Genomic DNA, 16934 nt, shown 5'->3' with positions numbered 1-16934 from the left:
GGGAGACTTATGACTGAAGTCTCTTAAATAAGCACACATCTCCGTTATTTAATAAAGAGGCAAAACACGGAAAGAGAACTTCAGACAACTTGGATAACAGGTTTAAAATACAATGTGGCTACTAAATAGACAACTGGAATAAATGGGTTAGGAAATGCATTTAAAAACTGGAATTTCTTAAAGTGTGGAATTGCTTAAAATGTTTGAACATTTTATGTGTGGGTGAAACTAATTTAGGGGCAAACAACCTTTTTTTACAATTGCTACAGGGTACTTCAGTAACTAAGATAATGCTATGTATTATACTGCAGAATAAAAAGACTGCAACAACAAAAAATGTAGTATTCTCATTAGAATATGATGGAACTCTTCTAGAATACTGTATGAAACGTTGGTCTGAGTGGGATTTATCACTCCATAAAGGAAGCAACAGCAAACAAAAACTATTGAGTTTTAAGAAATCTGGCATACAGTCAAAAGTGATGGGAATTGATATCATTCATGATTTTAAAACATTTCTTGTTTTTGCTTTGGTTTGGGTTTTCCTTTAATTACATTAAAAGACTCTGTTAAATTGTTTTTTTTATATTACTTCTGTTTTCATGTTGGTATTTGATTTTAAAAAGAAATTATTTTAAATGCCTAAGACAACACTTTAAGCCTTCGTTCACTATCAGTGACACCTTATTCACGTTATTAAGGAAAAAAATCTTCTGGTTATAGTTGTAGTATATTATAATATGGCTCCAAGAAAGTTGAGGTCAAATAATAGTCCTTACCACTCAGACAGGATCCAGCTACACCTGTGGAATTCTTAACTGAAATTTGTCTAGCAATGTTCTTAAAAATAATCTGTTATGACGCTGAGTTGTTCTTAGAAAATTTCTGGCCTGAATCTTCCTCTCCACCATACAGGACCTTCTCTTATTCTTGAGAGTAAAGAAAATAGACTGTTCTTTTCATATGTGCAGCAGTTCTCAAAGGCTACCGTGTCTTTTTCCTGTTATCTCTCCTGTTTGTTAAACAGTTCCAATTTATTCAATTTTTCCTTTTAGGTTAGTGAAACCAAAACATGAAAGATGGCCCAGTTTTGGGTGGTGGAAAGTACATACTCTTCAAGACATTTCTTGTGCAGAAATATCATGTTTATATAGGTATAGTCTATTTTGGAGATATTTTATTAACAATTTTTAAAGTGATATTTTCATGATATAAAATAGGATCTCACAACTAGACTCTAAAGATGAATTATGAAATATACTAAATAACACTTTACAGAAACTACGTTTATCTAAAGGAATACCCTTTGGGACTGGGATACTTCTTATGGCAACATCTAATTTTGTTACATCTATTTAAATTTAATTTCTAGCATAATGCTGTAGACCTTAATGTAATGTGCATACAGTGAAAAGACATACTCAGAAACCAGGTATCATTTAACACTAAGAAATCTAATAGCGTGAGAACTCATTTTGTTTTGAATGCCCCAAAGTTAACTTAGCGTTCAAAAAAGTTAAGAACTTCATAGAGTTCAAAATATTGCTCAAGTCTATTCCATTATCTGACTTAGTAGACTTCTACTATGCAGTGATCATCTTATACTGTTTCAAAAGTACTTGTCCTTTGAATTAAAAACTTGATGTCAATCAAAAAGTTATTAATTTCCATACCAACAGACAAGGCTACATTTACCTATACTGCTCAGGTCTTAAAGGTAGTCAGCATAAGATCTTAAAGAATAAAGGTTTTATGTAAAATAAGAGGGAATGTTTTGTTACCTAAAAGCCTGATGCTAAATGCTGTACTGTTTTCAAAAAGCTTGGACAAGCCCTTCCTGTTCTAGTTAGATGTATAGCACTAAGTCACAAATTATCAGCTGTGTGGATTTCCTTTAAGGGAACATAAGTAACCAAACTATAAAACATTTTAATACCTGAACTGGGTAGTAGAATAGGAACCAAATAGTACCAGGCATTCAAGATACAAATGCTATATTAAAGATAACTGTAAAAATTATTTTCTGCGATAATTTAGATTCAGAAAAACTAGAATAAATGAGGTTTACCACTCCATTGATAGAATTCATTCACCTGTCTGTTGCATAAGCTCTTCTTTTTTTCCTTTTACTAAAGGGTCAGGGTTTTTAAAATAAATGTTTATCAGCATCTGACATAGAAAGAGGGGGGAAAAGCATTTATTCTCAAATTATGGACAGGAAAAACTCAGTCTTTAATGCATATGTTTCCTAAACCTCTTGTTAATGCTATAATGATATTAAGATATTTAGGATAGTCTTTCCAAAATACCAGAGCTAAATCTTAAGTAAAATCAAGTCAAATAATAATTGACTGACTTTGCTTCCTCCTTGGGTAGGTAATACATGGTTCCTGTTGCCTAAACCTTGAAAAAAGGATCTGATGTCGGTTTCCCATCTCCCAAATGAATTCCCCATTCACTAGATTTTTTTTTAAATTCTGTTCCCTGTTTTTGGCTGATAACGCTTTAGTTGCTGTTTCAGGAGCTCTTTCAGCTCTAGAAAAAACAGTTTAAAGTATAAGCTGAATTTGGTGACTTATTACTCTCCTGAGGGGAAGGACGAATCTTATGACTTTTGCATCTGGGGTAAATGACCATGACTCTACATATATTGATGTTCTTAATATGGCTGGAGCATGCTTCAACATTTGTTTATTCCTAGTGTTCTAACAGCCTAAAACACATACTAAGCATTAAAATAACAGAAGGAAAGGAAGCTGATGATGGTGGTTTTGGTTTTTGGTTTTGTTTTTTTTTTTTTACCCTAGCTCTTTCTTAGTTGAGTGAAGTGCTACTGAATCGTAAGCAGTTATCCTGTGACACCTTTCTGATTATCCCTCTGAATAATATAGTGTATTGGATATTGACATATCTATTAAAAATTGCTGATTTAGGGTGGCTCCTAAAGACACTGAATTGAAGGAGAAAGAAATGAGAGATAATGCAGTTTTAAGGGTGAAAGGGAATGGTTCAAACAGGAACCATCCAAATTCTCACTTTATCAACTATGACTTTATCAAATATGACAGGGATATATATGCATGTTATTAGCTGGAGAAAAGTGAAATAATTAGAGTGACTATTCCTTTCTTCTGGTAAAAGCATGGGCTTCTAGTTGCCCCTTAAAATGTAAGTTATCTTATTTTAGCCTACTGAATACATAAAACTAAGAGGGCACTTCAGAACTTGGAGGCAATATGAATGGAAGATACCTAGAGAAGGTGCTATTCTAATTTGCATTTTTCCTCTGTTTCTACATTGGATTTTAAGTATTTATTTATGAACATAGAAAGGGAAAGCAGTGAAATACTGAATTCAGCTAAAACAAGAATCATTTTACCAAATTAGAGTTGGGGAGCTGATGTAGTTTCCTTTTCATCTACTGTGCAATATTTCTAATTTAAAGAAAAAGTAAATCTGAATTGCATGTTTATACTGACTTATGCCAGCTATGTTCCTAAAACAACAAAGCAGCATCATTATCTACTAGGATTCTAAAACTAAATCATCATGCCAGTGCTCAGGCATTATTTAAAAGGCTTAAGTAGACTTCCCAGGGAGGCTCATTTCCATCCAAATCAAATCTATCCCAAGTGTAACCCCACCCTATTTGTAATGCCTGGTGGGACACTTAGGGCTTCTGTTGTTTATGAAGTATTGCAGTGTAAGTAATTTGCCTGCGTAAGAGATCTATAGCCTGAAGGTCAAAGGTCTTGATGGCCTGTGACCCAGAAACAAGAAATGTTTAGCCTTTCTGTGTACATAAAGTTTGGCCACTTCAAAACCTTTTGAATGTGCCTGTGCTGTGCCCCTGCAGCTTTATGTGACTCTTCTCTCAACGGTAATTGTTTTAAAAATTCCTTTAAAAAATAGTACCTTGCAGGGACTGCTTGGCCTCCCAGAGTGTGAATAAAAAATACATTCACTGTCACAATCGAGTTCTCAGGAGTGAATGATACGCTTGCTTAATAATTTGTTCCTTTAGGTTACTGTGTAAGTAGTAGCCTAAACCGTGACTTCAAAGATAGTATTTATCTTCATGGTTTTAATGACCTGTGCAACTTTGGGTATGGTAATTTAGGCTTGCTTGTTTTCCTGTGTTCCATAAAGTCTCAGCTTACAGTAATGCGGTATATATAAATAACTTACATGTTACCTGAGAAAAGAACTTTGTTTGGATAACTTCAGGTATCTCTCAGATGCAAGAAAGAATTTTGCCAAATGGTCTGGAATCTATCACTGCAGCTGCTGGATCAGGCAGCAAGGGAAATTAATCCAAAAATATGCTAAAAATTTGAACAAAAACAGGGATTTTAGTGCAGCTTCCTTCCCAGACTTGGGTGTGATCTGAGCAACATTTTAACTCTTTTTATTTGAAGTATGCTAACCACCGTGTGATTGTCTCTCAAGGTTCTTGGCAATGAGACTTTTATGGTAAGGTGAATCTCTCCCTTACCTTAGGGCTCAGTGTTAGTTCTCATAACATTCCTTTTTTGGTAGATAACTGCTATGCAATGAAAAGCCCTGTTAGAAATACATAGTCTAAACCTATATTAGGCAAAATAGTTCTGAGGAAGGTCAATCAAATCTCCTTAGGTCTCCAATTTGCAGATTTGTTTCTTTTCACTACTGATGAATGGAGACAGGTAGCAAAATAGGGTCTTAAGAGCAAAAAAGAAATTACGTTGTGGAACTAGTAAATGGTGGGTTAACGGGGAGAGTGAGGCTCTTTATCCATCAGTGGTTCACGACACAAACTTAGGCCAATTCTGAGCAGAAAAGCTCTACTTGACATTACCCCAGCAAAGAGCTTCTCTGCTGCAGCTATGTTGGTCTCCCTCACTATGTACAGCTGAAACAGCAGGACATACAGTAGGCGAACCATGGTGAAGTGGGATTAGGGTAAGAGTGTATACCTGGGACCTTCTAGCAATTCTAGAGTAAGTCATCTAGACTTGGTGTTTAAGGGATATTCTGCAGAAATTGAGTGTCCATATTGCTCCAGTTACATGCTTATTTAGCTGATTTAGTGTTTATATGCCAATTAAATTATTTGACTTAAGTCAAATCTCTGAGCTACTTTCTTCTCAAACTTTTCACACACTTGCCTTTTTTGCAACCTTTTCTTGTGGAGTGAGGGACTAAAGAAAAGCATGTTTAGACTATTAGAGCTTTAACATTTTCTTTTCAAGGGCTGGGGCAGGGGTAGAAAGAAAAAACATCACTATTGACTGCAACTGTAATTAGCAGTACTCTATGTAAAACAAATACGTTTAATTCATGGTTATACTTTGTCGTAAATTACTTATTAATGCTTCAGTTCTTACTTTTGCTCCAGTTATCTCAAACTTCAGAAATATATTTTCATGAATTTCATTAATCTTATTACGTAAAGCCCTGTGACTGAACAGATATTCACGTTGTTCCAAACAGTGGGGTTAAATGTATGTTTTTATGGCATTTTACAGGTCTCTGACCCCTTGAAGCTTTTGTTATACCCGAACTGGCTAAAGGTAGGATGACAACTGACAAACCTAGATGGAAAGAAAAACTAGGGTGCAGTTCTATATGCAGTTTGTAAATTATTCACATTGTTATTTTATTTGTTTTAGTGATATCTTTAACTGGCCATTGATACAAAAAAAACCACTGTAAATTGGAATATGATGTGCTTTTCTAACTACATCTTCTTTACATAGCATGACATGCTTTAGCCTTAGATACTAGTGTAGTGTTACATGGAAAATGTAAGATGAAAAGTAAATTACTTTAGATAACCAGGTTAATTGTAATTCTGAGACAGACGTGGCATGCCTGCGTTTACTGATTATCATAGTTTAACTGTTATAGCTGACAATGTTTTATCTCTTTTATACATGGCTCTTAGTCCTTCATAGATTAGATCCAACTATTCATTTTCCTTGAAGGGATGGGGACTTACAGGTTAGTGCTGACTTTACAGTATCATTTAGTTTTAAAGAAAGTCAAGCAGTCTGCTGACCATGTGGGCTGCTTTTCACTTTGGAAGATACCCATGGTTGTAATGCTATTTGTCATTTTAAGACTAGGAATATGACCCGAGTTCCCAGGCCCACATAGCAAATAAACACTCATGTCTTTTGGGAGTAGTACTACTAGCCTACTACTAAGTTTGTCTCGTTATACCAAGATCACTGAATGTTTAGTCCTTTTGATGTACTGAGTATGTGATATATGAGAATGAATGAGTGGGTGTTGCTTGGAAATGTCCTCTGTTCATCCATAATATAAACAGGCCATACTTATTGGTCCCTAGGTAACCAGTTTCTGGCTCAGTGTTTAATCTGCAGTCTCCTAGAAAGATTGTACATTGGACTTGATTCTGTTTGTATTAAAAATTATCTAGAGTTTGTAGAAATTCTAATGATTTACTATAGAGGATTCTATCATATATAACCTAAATTGAATGCCCTGATAACTCCTTTACCCTATATGTCATAGATGCTTAAGCAATAAATCATTCTAATCCTTGGGTTAGGCAGTGTGCAACAGACCCCTACAACATCTTTGTCTTTTAGAAGCTACATCCAGTAAACTGAAGCTCATTAACTGATGAGCTAGCTAATAGTGTTGTACTTTGTTCTTTTCCTAACTGCCTGCTCCTTAATTCTGTTACCATCACTCTTTTTAATATTTACTAATGATTCATACACAGTAAATCATCTCATGATAATGATTTGAAAATGTTTCTTCCCATTTTCAATTCTCTCTCTGTTATCCCAGATGCTTAGAATTAGGAAACAGAAAACCAGAAGGGGATGAGGGGAAGTCAGTGCTTCATCAATTACTTTTTTCATTATGCTCTTATTTGTATTGCATTTACCACCTCTTGCACTGACAGTGTGACTTCTTTCTAGCTGTTCTACCTTGCCTTCAAACGACAATTTATCACTCTTCTCAATACGATGGAGTCTTTCACTTTATACTTTCTTTTTCATTAGAATTTGGAAAATATGGTTAGACATTCAGTTAAGAGAAACAGATTAATATTTGTTATTTTCTGCATTTGCAGAAAGAGGATTTTCAAGGTGAATTTTAGGACTTCCCTCTTACGAACACTTCAAGATCTCAAAGTGTTTCTATCTGTGAGGTCCTGCTAGATGATGCTTGTGGTATATCCAACATAATGCCTGCAGAGTCATGGCAGGTAACTTCAGGGTTTTGCCCACTCTTGTAGTCCTCTCTATTTTGTTTAATACAGATCATACACTATCCAACTCTCATGGTGGTTATTAAATAAAAACATTCTTTTTGCTACAGAGTCAACCATGACAGTTGCTAAACTGTACCATAATTTCCCATCCTTCTGCAGCAGAGATAAACGTCTAGGTAGATGATATCCTGAATATAAGTTCATAGTGTTTCCTTACTTTTAGCAGGAGTGAATACCTCCTTTTTTTCCTCTGCATCCCAGCCCCCAACCTCCCCTTGAGCACCATGTTGCATCAGCAACCATGTCTCTGTCACATGCATTCCTCTGGAATAACACCGCTTACAAATTGCAGTCAGAATGCAATGCACTATACGGTAATCTCGGCCAGGGGCATCAGTTGTGAAATGAATTTTTGGAAGACCACATTACTCAAGCATTTTCATTCTGCAGCAGCTGTTAGTTACTCTTAAATGGTTATATTAGAATAAATGAGTGGAAAAGACTTCATGAATTTCAGCCATGACCACAGATATTATTGCCATCATAAGACACTTTACATACTGGTCAATTTTACATAACATATAGTTTAACATATGTTTAATGTATTAGTATCTTATGCCATAGGATTCCAAAAAGGTAATAGAAGCTCTTGACTGTTCTTTTTTTATTATACTCTACTTCTAGAAAGTTCACATTTTAGTATTTACTTCAGAATTCTTCTTGTTAGGTAGGGCCTCAGAGGCACTTCAAATACTAACCAAGAAGTAAAGAGTTGCAGAAATGAGGCTTATTACCTGCTTGTTGGTTACTACTCAATTAGGCAGATTAGCTTGGTGGTTCAACAGTGCATACGGACCCATTTATGTAATTTAAATTGTGTTTGCATATATGTTCCATGCTGGGCAGCTGAAAAAGAGAAGCAGAAAAGTGGCAAGCCACAGGAAGCCACAACTGGCAGCTTGGTAATTAATACAGCTAGTGCTCTTATCTGAAACGCACAGAACTTGTAAGATGAACGCGATTAAAAAGTACACTGAAATTTCTGAGTCCATATTACTTACAAGTTTGAGTGCTGTGGGCTTAAACAGTAACAACTGTTTTCTGTTTTATAGCCTCTCTTGCTGAGTATTTTGATTCCAAAAAGTACAAGTAAATAGGACGTGTTCATACCTATACCTTCTGAAAGAAGGATAATATGTCTTTCAGATCCTTGCCACATATTTTGTATTTTGTCAGCTATGAGAGCAAGGTCTGTTCTAGGGAAATTTACTGGGAGCAGGAGGGGGGAAGGTTTAAAAAAAAAAATTATATTTTCTCCATGTTTAAATCTGATCAGACCAGCCTTAATACAGTATGTAAGAATTTGTTACTTGAGTTTTGTAACCTAGAACATGTCCTCAAAAGAGCATCTAGATCTAACTAGAACACTTGTAGTGATGGTTTGTTTCAGCGTGTGTGTCACGCTCACTAATTACAAGTAGAGGTCTTATTAGTATTTGCTTTAGTTTGTTGGTTGTCTTATTTCTGCGAAATTAGGCATTCTCATTTCTTAAATTCCATTGTTTTTTCATTTGTTTTAAGCTTTCAGAAGCCAAACGCCTGAAGTAAAGGCAACATTGGGCTTGCAACAAGACTGTATCTTACTCGGTCAGTTATGATTTTCTGCTTTTTAACTAACCCTAAATTCAAAGTGAAGAGCTCCTAAAATTATCTTTTATGGTATATTAGAGAACTCAAACTGAAAACCATAAATCTTTTGAGAGGTGGAAGCAGCAAGCTATATCTTAACCACAAACCCAACTGAATATTTTATCTTACATATACACATCTTTGCCTATGAATGTAATTTTCCAGAAATGACTGTCAGTTGAATGACTCTTGACAGATGTCCCTGTCAGTTGCTTGTTAGGCGAAACTGCCTCTGATATGCTGACTAGTACATCACCTTCAGTCCTCACAGAAGGGGAATGTGCTACTTCAAGTGTATTTTTCTTGCCTTGAATCTTACAGGGGTTTAATGTAAGTTACTGTCCATTGCATAGCTTACATAAATGCGTAATGCATCACATAGCCTACATCAAATGCTTTCAGTCCAGTGGGGTAAGAGGAAAAAAGCTACAGGAACAGTAGCATCCTATCATATTCTAGCAGCAAGAGTAGTGATAGCCCCCTTCAGGTGCTATAATGCAGTTTTGAGTCTTTTCTTATCCACAGAGTGGAGGTCTAAAGTATTAGTGTGTCTTTATTTCTTGAGAAGCTTGTGCACATAAGTTTCTGGATGGTTTGTATGAGTTAGATAAGACTTTAGGAAGAAAGAGCCATTGCAGCATTAGAATGGTATCCTGAAAACACTAAAACTACCTCTTATCAAGGGCAGGTTTTGCAATACTAGCAAACTGGGCACTTTTCTTAAAATATCACTTAAGCTTTATTTTTAAATTTGAAAGTCAACTATAGGATCTGTAATTTTACAGTGAGCCATAGGCTTAGCATAAAAAGCTGTATGGTTTGCAATATGAAAGCATGTGGTTTTTTGTTTTTAGATTTTGGTTGGTTTGTTTATATTTCTCTTTCGGAGCAAATTTTTGTAACTATATAAGGATTATTCCCTGACTTAATGATTAGTAATAAAGAAAGAAATCAATGTTAAGAATTATTAGGAATGTATTAGAGGAATTAAATAGAAAACACCACTGTGACTATTTAAATCTGCAACTAACATACAAGAACTGTTTGCAGTCCTTCTCCCTTCATTTCAGTTATGAATGAGGAAAAGATTTAGAGAAGGATGACAAGGATAATCAAATTTACAAAGCTATCTTCTGCATGAAGAAAACGCATACCGACTAGGAACCTTCAGGGTAAAAATAAAGAAAACTAAGGTGTATATGGAAGGTTTACAAAATCAGATGTGTAGAGGAGAAGGTGGATAGGCATTTCTTCCAGTTCCACCATAAGAATGAGGGGCATAAAATAAAACCAGTGGTATTCAGAGCAAACCAAGGAAGATGGTTCTTCACACACATATTACTAAGCTGCCACACGGTGTTATGGATAGCAAAAATTTACATGATCTTTAAGGGTGATGGTTCAGATTCCTAGAAGAAAAATAACTTAAAACTGTTATATAAAAAAAGATAACACTTCTGCTCAAGAAGGTTTTGAGCTGCATCTTGCTGAGGTCTAGAAAATATTCTGGGGAAGTATACCTATGTGCGTGCCTTCGTCTTCCCCAGGCACCTGCTGTTGGTCACTGTAAGGGTGATAGCAGGCTAGACAGGCTCTCTTTCCCAGTGTTTTCAAGCAACATACAACCTGCATTTATTTCAAAAGTATTTGAGGGTAGCTAACAGGACAAAAGAAAGTAGGAAAACATTTTGTACCTAATGTCAGAATTTACCTTTGGAAAAAAATGACTTACCTCTCTGTCCTCTTTGAGGACACAGCTGTCTGAAAAAGGCTTTATGGGGTTTTGGTGTTTCTTGCTGCTCAATTACTTCTGGTTCAGAAAGGTTATTACTGAAAAAACAAACAAAAACCATCTCTTTGGGAGTGACGCAGGCTACTGTGTATTCTGGTGGTAGTCACTGCTTACCATCCCAACCTGTTTATTTAGCGGTAGGAGTGATACAAGAATTCTAAAACATTTCTCCCTTAACCTATATAGGCCATATTATCCACGAAGGTAATTATATGTTGATTTGATCAACATAGTTTAAAAATTACTAATATATTACATCAAACAGATATTTGCATTGTTTAAAAAGTATGTGCTCAGGTCCTTTCAGGTCCTTAACGGTTTCCTTCATTGACGTTTTACATAGAAAAAAAAAAAAGGCTGTTTTAACAGAGGGAAAACAAAGAGTTAAGCTTTGTCCTCCCTTTCTGAATGCACACAACTGTAATTTTTTAATGGGAGATTTTTAGTAAAATAGTATTACCTGCCTAGATTCTTGGCTTGCTTTCTTCTGTTCAAAATAAGTAGGAAATTTTAAATGGAAAAGAAAGCATTTTTGTAATGACAGAATCGACTTACTGTACGCCTCATCTTGTCCTTAAATTACATTTTCATTCCTATAGAATGAAGAAGTAGAAAGATCTGTTGTTGAGTATGCCAAGCTGGAAAAGGAATACTTCCCTTGCTTTCAGTACAGGACTGAACTTGATGGAGAAACGCTGGAGCTATGTTGCTATCAATTTTGCCAAGACTAAGGCGTTTGAAGATAGTGGAAAACTTTGTTATGATTTTTAGTCAACTTTGGACTTTACTAGTATTGGAATATCAGCTTTTCTTTTTCCTCTCCCGAAGCAAATAATGAATGCAAGGCACTAAGTTACATCCAGAGTGGAATTTCTTATAACACTGTGACTTGAGTCAGATTCACAGATAAAAACTTGGTAAACTTTCCTGCTAATTAAGTACAACATAGATTCTTACTTCATTTTAACACTTTGGTCTTTGAATTGAAAATAAAATCTTGCTGAAGGGAAAAATCACGGAAATGGAGAAATCAAATCTTTGGAGGAGAACAAAGCAATGCTTTTAGAGTTAAATATCAGATGCCAAAAGGGGAAAATGCCTATTTAAATCCCATATTTAGAATCTTTATAACTACAGTTTTTCTGTAGGTAACACATCCTATGCAACATTTTGGCTACATGTTTTATTAATTTTAACTATTCTGGTAGCGTGCATATGACTGAGCAGCAGGGTGTTTTTCATGTACAAAACTCTCACCAAATATTAGTAAAACTGGACTTCTGTCACTCTTTTATTTATAAAAAAGCAAAAAGAGCTTGGAGGCCCCAGCAGATCTAATCAAGGTTTGTGTTGCTTTCTACCGATGCAGGATGACTACAAGTATGGGAGGATAACAAGCTGAAAATTTCTGATATACAAGTATAAGTAAATATTTTCATAAAGTATAAATGTACTGTAAGAGTATTAGTGACATGCTTTCTACTTTCCAAAGATGTCTTGTGGCCTTCTGCCTAATCTTTGGAAACAATAATTTTGACACTGATGTATTCGGTGCTATTGTGCCTGTTGTATTAGAGAGGGGGAGAGGAAAAATAAAAAAGACTCTTCAGAATAAGATATTCTGTTTAAGACACATTTGGACAAACCAGGGGGTAAATCTGCCTGGGAAAATGGGATTTAAGTGTCTAGAAAACAAGATTAGCCTTTTCCATTTGATCTTTGGTGAAATCATGTTGAACTGAGATGTTTCAGAGTTGACAGCTCCTAGTGAATTCGCTTTTTCTTCATGTTACTGAATTAGAGAGCAGAGGCCGCAGGCCCTGCTGCCCTTTTATTGTCTTATAACTCTGTTGGCTCAATTCTCACGCAAGAACTTGTGTTGCGTATGTTGAGTAGCTAAGGCTTCACTAATAGTATTTGACATTATAATAGATTTCCAGCCAAAGTTATAGAGAAAGATTAGATGGTTTCAGATCTCTGTGATTAATAGGATATGTTACTTCACGCGATTTTTTTTTCTCCTTTGAAGTAAGAATACATAATGAATGTCATAACGTAATTATAGTCTTTGCAACTTCCTAGAATTACTACCTCAAGTAGGTGGCAAAAAAGGTAAATAACAACTACCTTGTTTAAATCAAGCATAAACCTCTGTAGTTAATGCAAAATGAAGTTTATGTGCTAATTTTTACTTAGTTATAGAACATGAAGGCAACATACATGGTATCATTTAAAAAGAATGCTACTACCGCAACTGTGAAATTTATCGTGTGGCAGACCAGCTAAATTCATGAAGAAAAAAAATCAGTGGAATTACTATCTATTCATAATTTGGTAAAAGAAAATATCATTCTAAATAAATTAAAAGTACAGTGCCTCTAAAGAATAGATTTCACATGTAGAAGTTGTATTTCAGTTGGCACTCTCTTTCTGCTCTGCTATTAATTCAGTTGAGTAGTTTGCATTTCTTGCACAAGAAAGTTTGGGTGGATAGGTACAGTCTCCTCATTCTGAGGTAGACATTTACTGTTTGCAGTGAGAATGTGTATAGACATATTGGGCAGAGTTTTCTAAGCTGAGTCTCAAATACTAGAGAAACCAAGTGTTGCATTCAGAGAAACTAAACTTAGCTCTCAGAAAGCCAGATACTTCTGAAAATCAGACTGCTTATATAAAATAATTGATATTTAGCTATAAATGAAAGAGTATCTGGAACATAGTGTCATGTTCCCATTTGTTTCATTTTTGTGAGATACACAAAGGAAAAGCGACACTGTTTAAATTATAACCATAAATTTTGTTCCAACAGAAGGACTGGGTCAACTTGTGGGGAGTTTTCACATATGGTTTGCTGAAAAAACATCCCATAATACATGCAGAGTGTAAGGACTACCATAGCGCTATAAGTAGGGAAAATCTGCATGCTTCTGCACTAGTTTGTGAAATTCTGAGACTCGGTGAAAACACCATTCCACAATAGTCTGCAAAAAGCAGATCTGGGCATATAATCCTGGACGTGGATCAATGATGATCAGAACTAAGTTTTTGAATCAAAGGAGTTCCTTTCTAATGCGACAGACATACAGGAATGCTCTTTGTCTCCAGTATCTGTATTTCTAACTTAGAAGACTTTATAACTGTGAGTAAAATGCTCCCTGTTTCTCACGTCCTCAAGCAGTACCATAGTGATTTCAATGAGCAAACCATAGGTTAGCAGCTCTCAGCTGGGGGGTTGTATTTTTTTTTTCTCAGATGCTTTTTTTTTCCCTTTTCTTCTTTTTAGGGGGGGCAGAACAGTATCCTAAATCTTGCCTGAAAGAGGAAAAATAAAGTGATGTTAGATTTTAATAGTTAATATTAGCTATGTAGTTCATCTGTTGATATAATCTAAGAGGCTTTGTTAAATGTGTTTTTACCTGCAATAAAATCAGACTTGTGAAACACCCTTCTGCCCACTTCTTTACCTGGGCAGGCTTAGGATATATTTTGTCTATATTATGTGATATACATGTCAATTCCAGGAATAAACATACTCTTTAAAATTATATAAAAGTTCTGTTGAAATAATTCACAATTCACTCAAAATACAAAACAAAACAAAAAAACAGCAACCCAAAACAAAACCCACAGAAACCCTCAAAAAGCTACCACAAAACCCCCCAAAAGCCCCATAAAACCTACAAAAAACCCCCACAGAAACCAAACCAGACACCCCACAAAAACAAGCAAAAACCCCAAACAAGCACACACACACACAAAAATACCAACAAAAAACCCCAAACACACACACACAAAAGGTCCTTATTATCATACAGAGTCCAGCAAGGAAGTTTACCATGTTAGATGAATATCATCATAAAGTTATGACTATTAATAATACATGTTGTAAAGGCTTGTTAGTTGCAGTGCAAGAAGAAGGAAAGAAAAATGGCATGCTCTCTCTTATGGGGTGGGGTGGGGTAACAAAATAAAAAAAAAACAACTAAAAATATGGTTCCTTCTTCCTTGATAAAACTGTAACCTTTATTTATTGAGCAGTATCTGCTCACTTTGTGAACAAGAATATTTTCAATGTGTTATTCCTGAAATACTAAAGAAGCCATGAGAGAGTCAGCTCGACCTAGGTATAACAGATTAATCTCATCACCAAAATTGTTAGCAAGTTTCTCTCACAAAGTAATCTTTTATAAGACAGGGATCTTCAACTAGAAAGAGCCAAGTTACTTTTTAGTTTTCAGAGTTTACCAGGTTGGCAGCAAAAATGCAGCGGGAGATGTTGTCTAGGTTTTTTGGGGTAGGTGTGTAAAATGAGAACCTTTTGACATGTAGTCTTTGGAGGGTAAAAAAAAAATACCAGCCACCACCAAAAACACCTCCCTCCCCCACCAAAAAATATGCACAATGCCCCATCATGAGGTTTTGAAGACTCTTCTAGGTATATTTACACTTGTAGAAGTCATGAATTTCCTTGTGAGGAACTACTATGCCCTGAGAAAGTAGTCTCAGAATTTGAAAATTAGACTTTTTAAGATCAAATAATTACTCTCGTAGTAATAAAGTAATTAGTCTATTTGGTGTTTCTTTAGAGAGATTTCATACTGATTGAATGAAAATTGGGTTTTCTTTCTTTTCTGACCTTGAATCTATTCTTTATCTGTTTTTTGTTCCACCTCAACTCTTTAAACTTTTCCAACCCTGCTTCTGTCTAAAATGTGATTGCCTTCATTTATTCAGTAGCCTACTGTCTCACTTAGTAAAGCCTAGCACTCTACAGCATATTTCATAACACCAAGACTGTATCCCAGAATTCAGTCAGAATTTCAGATCACCTAGCAATATATTATTTCTATTCTGCTTGATTTTGACCGTCCAAATGTCTTTGGTGGAAAACTCATCTTGGGTAGGAATCAATGTCTTTAATAGAAATCACTCCATGGGAAAGATGAGAGCATTAAGGATCTAAAATGGACATCTGAGCATCGAATTCCTGGATCGGATTTACACAATGCTGTGTCAAAGCATCTGTGGCAACGGTGCTTGCTGCTAGCAACTTTGTTAGGCAAAATGATGTCAAAGTATTCACTTTAGATATTAATTTGCTATATTAGTATATTATATGCTAGACTTGGGGTTTCTCCCCACCACATTCCCCAGCTTGATGTACAGAAAGAATGTATAAAATCCTGGCTCCATATAATAATCGTCGTAGCTCTAGGACTTGACTCTGCCTTCTCCTTCATGGACAATTGTGCAGAACTCCCCCAGTAGCGAAGCAAAGACAAGACTGCACTTACCTAATGGCCAGATCCAAGAAACAAAATCCTGTCTCTATTCTGTTCTGTTTCTTCTCTGCCCATGTAGCTGAGCTCTTGGGCTTTGAGAGGTTGCCTTTGACTACATACTAGTCTGTAAAACAGACTACAGTAAGATAACATCAGAAAATGGGAAATTTGGAGAAAAAGATGAGTGCAGTTACATATAGGGAAAAAATAAACTTTTGAGTATCACTTCTGCACATGACTTGGATTCCTGTATGGATATTGTCCCTGACTATAAGAGCTCTAACTATGGATTATTCAGAAAAAGAGCAGTAATAATTTTAATTTCTGATTATTGAGCATATTCTGGTTACTAGTAGAGTGTAAATATTGTACTGCTGGGAAAGAGATTATACAGTTAGACTGGCTCTGTTATACCAGCTCAAGGTATCACAGTGTATTACAGATGATAGACATGGAAAAGGACCTTTCACTATATAGTATATATAGTCATATATATTTATAGTTGTCAGTCAGTGTAATTTTGCTCTCTTGATGTAATTTTTGTCTAGATAAATTAGTTTTTGACTGTGTTCCTATGGAGAGGAATACCCCTCTATAATGAAAAGAAATTTTAAAAAATAATAAATCCTTTTGCTGCTGATAAATATTTTATTCTCAGTCTTCATAGTGACTGATTATGAAAAGCACTAAGAATTAGTTTCTGAGTGTCTCAGAATTAGTGAAAATCGCTCTGTTACAACAAACGCTTTCAAATACAGTTGGTAACTATTACAAATATTCTTTAAAATTGTAAAACTTTCCTTGAGATAACAACTACCAGTGGATCTTATGGACATTCACTAACCATCTTCTAACATGACATTAGCTTCACTTTATAACTTTGTAGACTGACTTCAGCCAATTGCAATGTGATTTTTTTTCCCACTAATTTGATATTTCT

General features: G+C 35.4%; 1 long non-coding RNA gene across 1 annotated transcript in view; it reads right to left on the bottom strand.

The window, feature by feature from the left end:
* The window catches only part of LOC142056434 (uncharacterized), a 33159-nt gene that overhangs the window by 5606 nt on the left and 10619 nt on the right, over positions 1-16934 (bottom strand). Inside the window, exons 2-4 of the long non-coding RNA XR_012660334.1 lie at positions 16007-16130; positions 13894-14024; positions 10653-10750 (exon numbers count right to left, since the gene is read on the bottom strand). This is a non-coding gene — a long non-coding RNA (uncharacterized LOC142056434). The remainder of the gene's footprint in view (positions 1-10652; positions 10751-13893; positions 14025-16006; positions 16131-16934) is intronic.

Source organism: Phalacrocorax aristotelis, chromosome 4 (assembly GCF_949628215.1).
Source record: "Phalacrocorax aristotelis chromosome 4, bGulAri2.1, whole genome shotgun sequence".
NCBI lineage: Eukaryota > Metazoa > Chordata > Aves > Suliformes > Phalacrocoracidae > Phalacrocorax > Phalacrocorax aristotelis.
The sequence above is the reverse complement of the archived record's forward strand: the minus strand, read 5'-3'. Positions and strand labels throughout refer to the sequence as shown.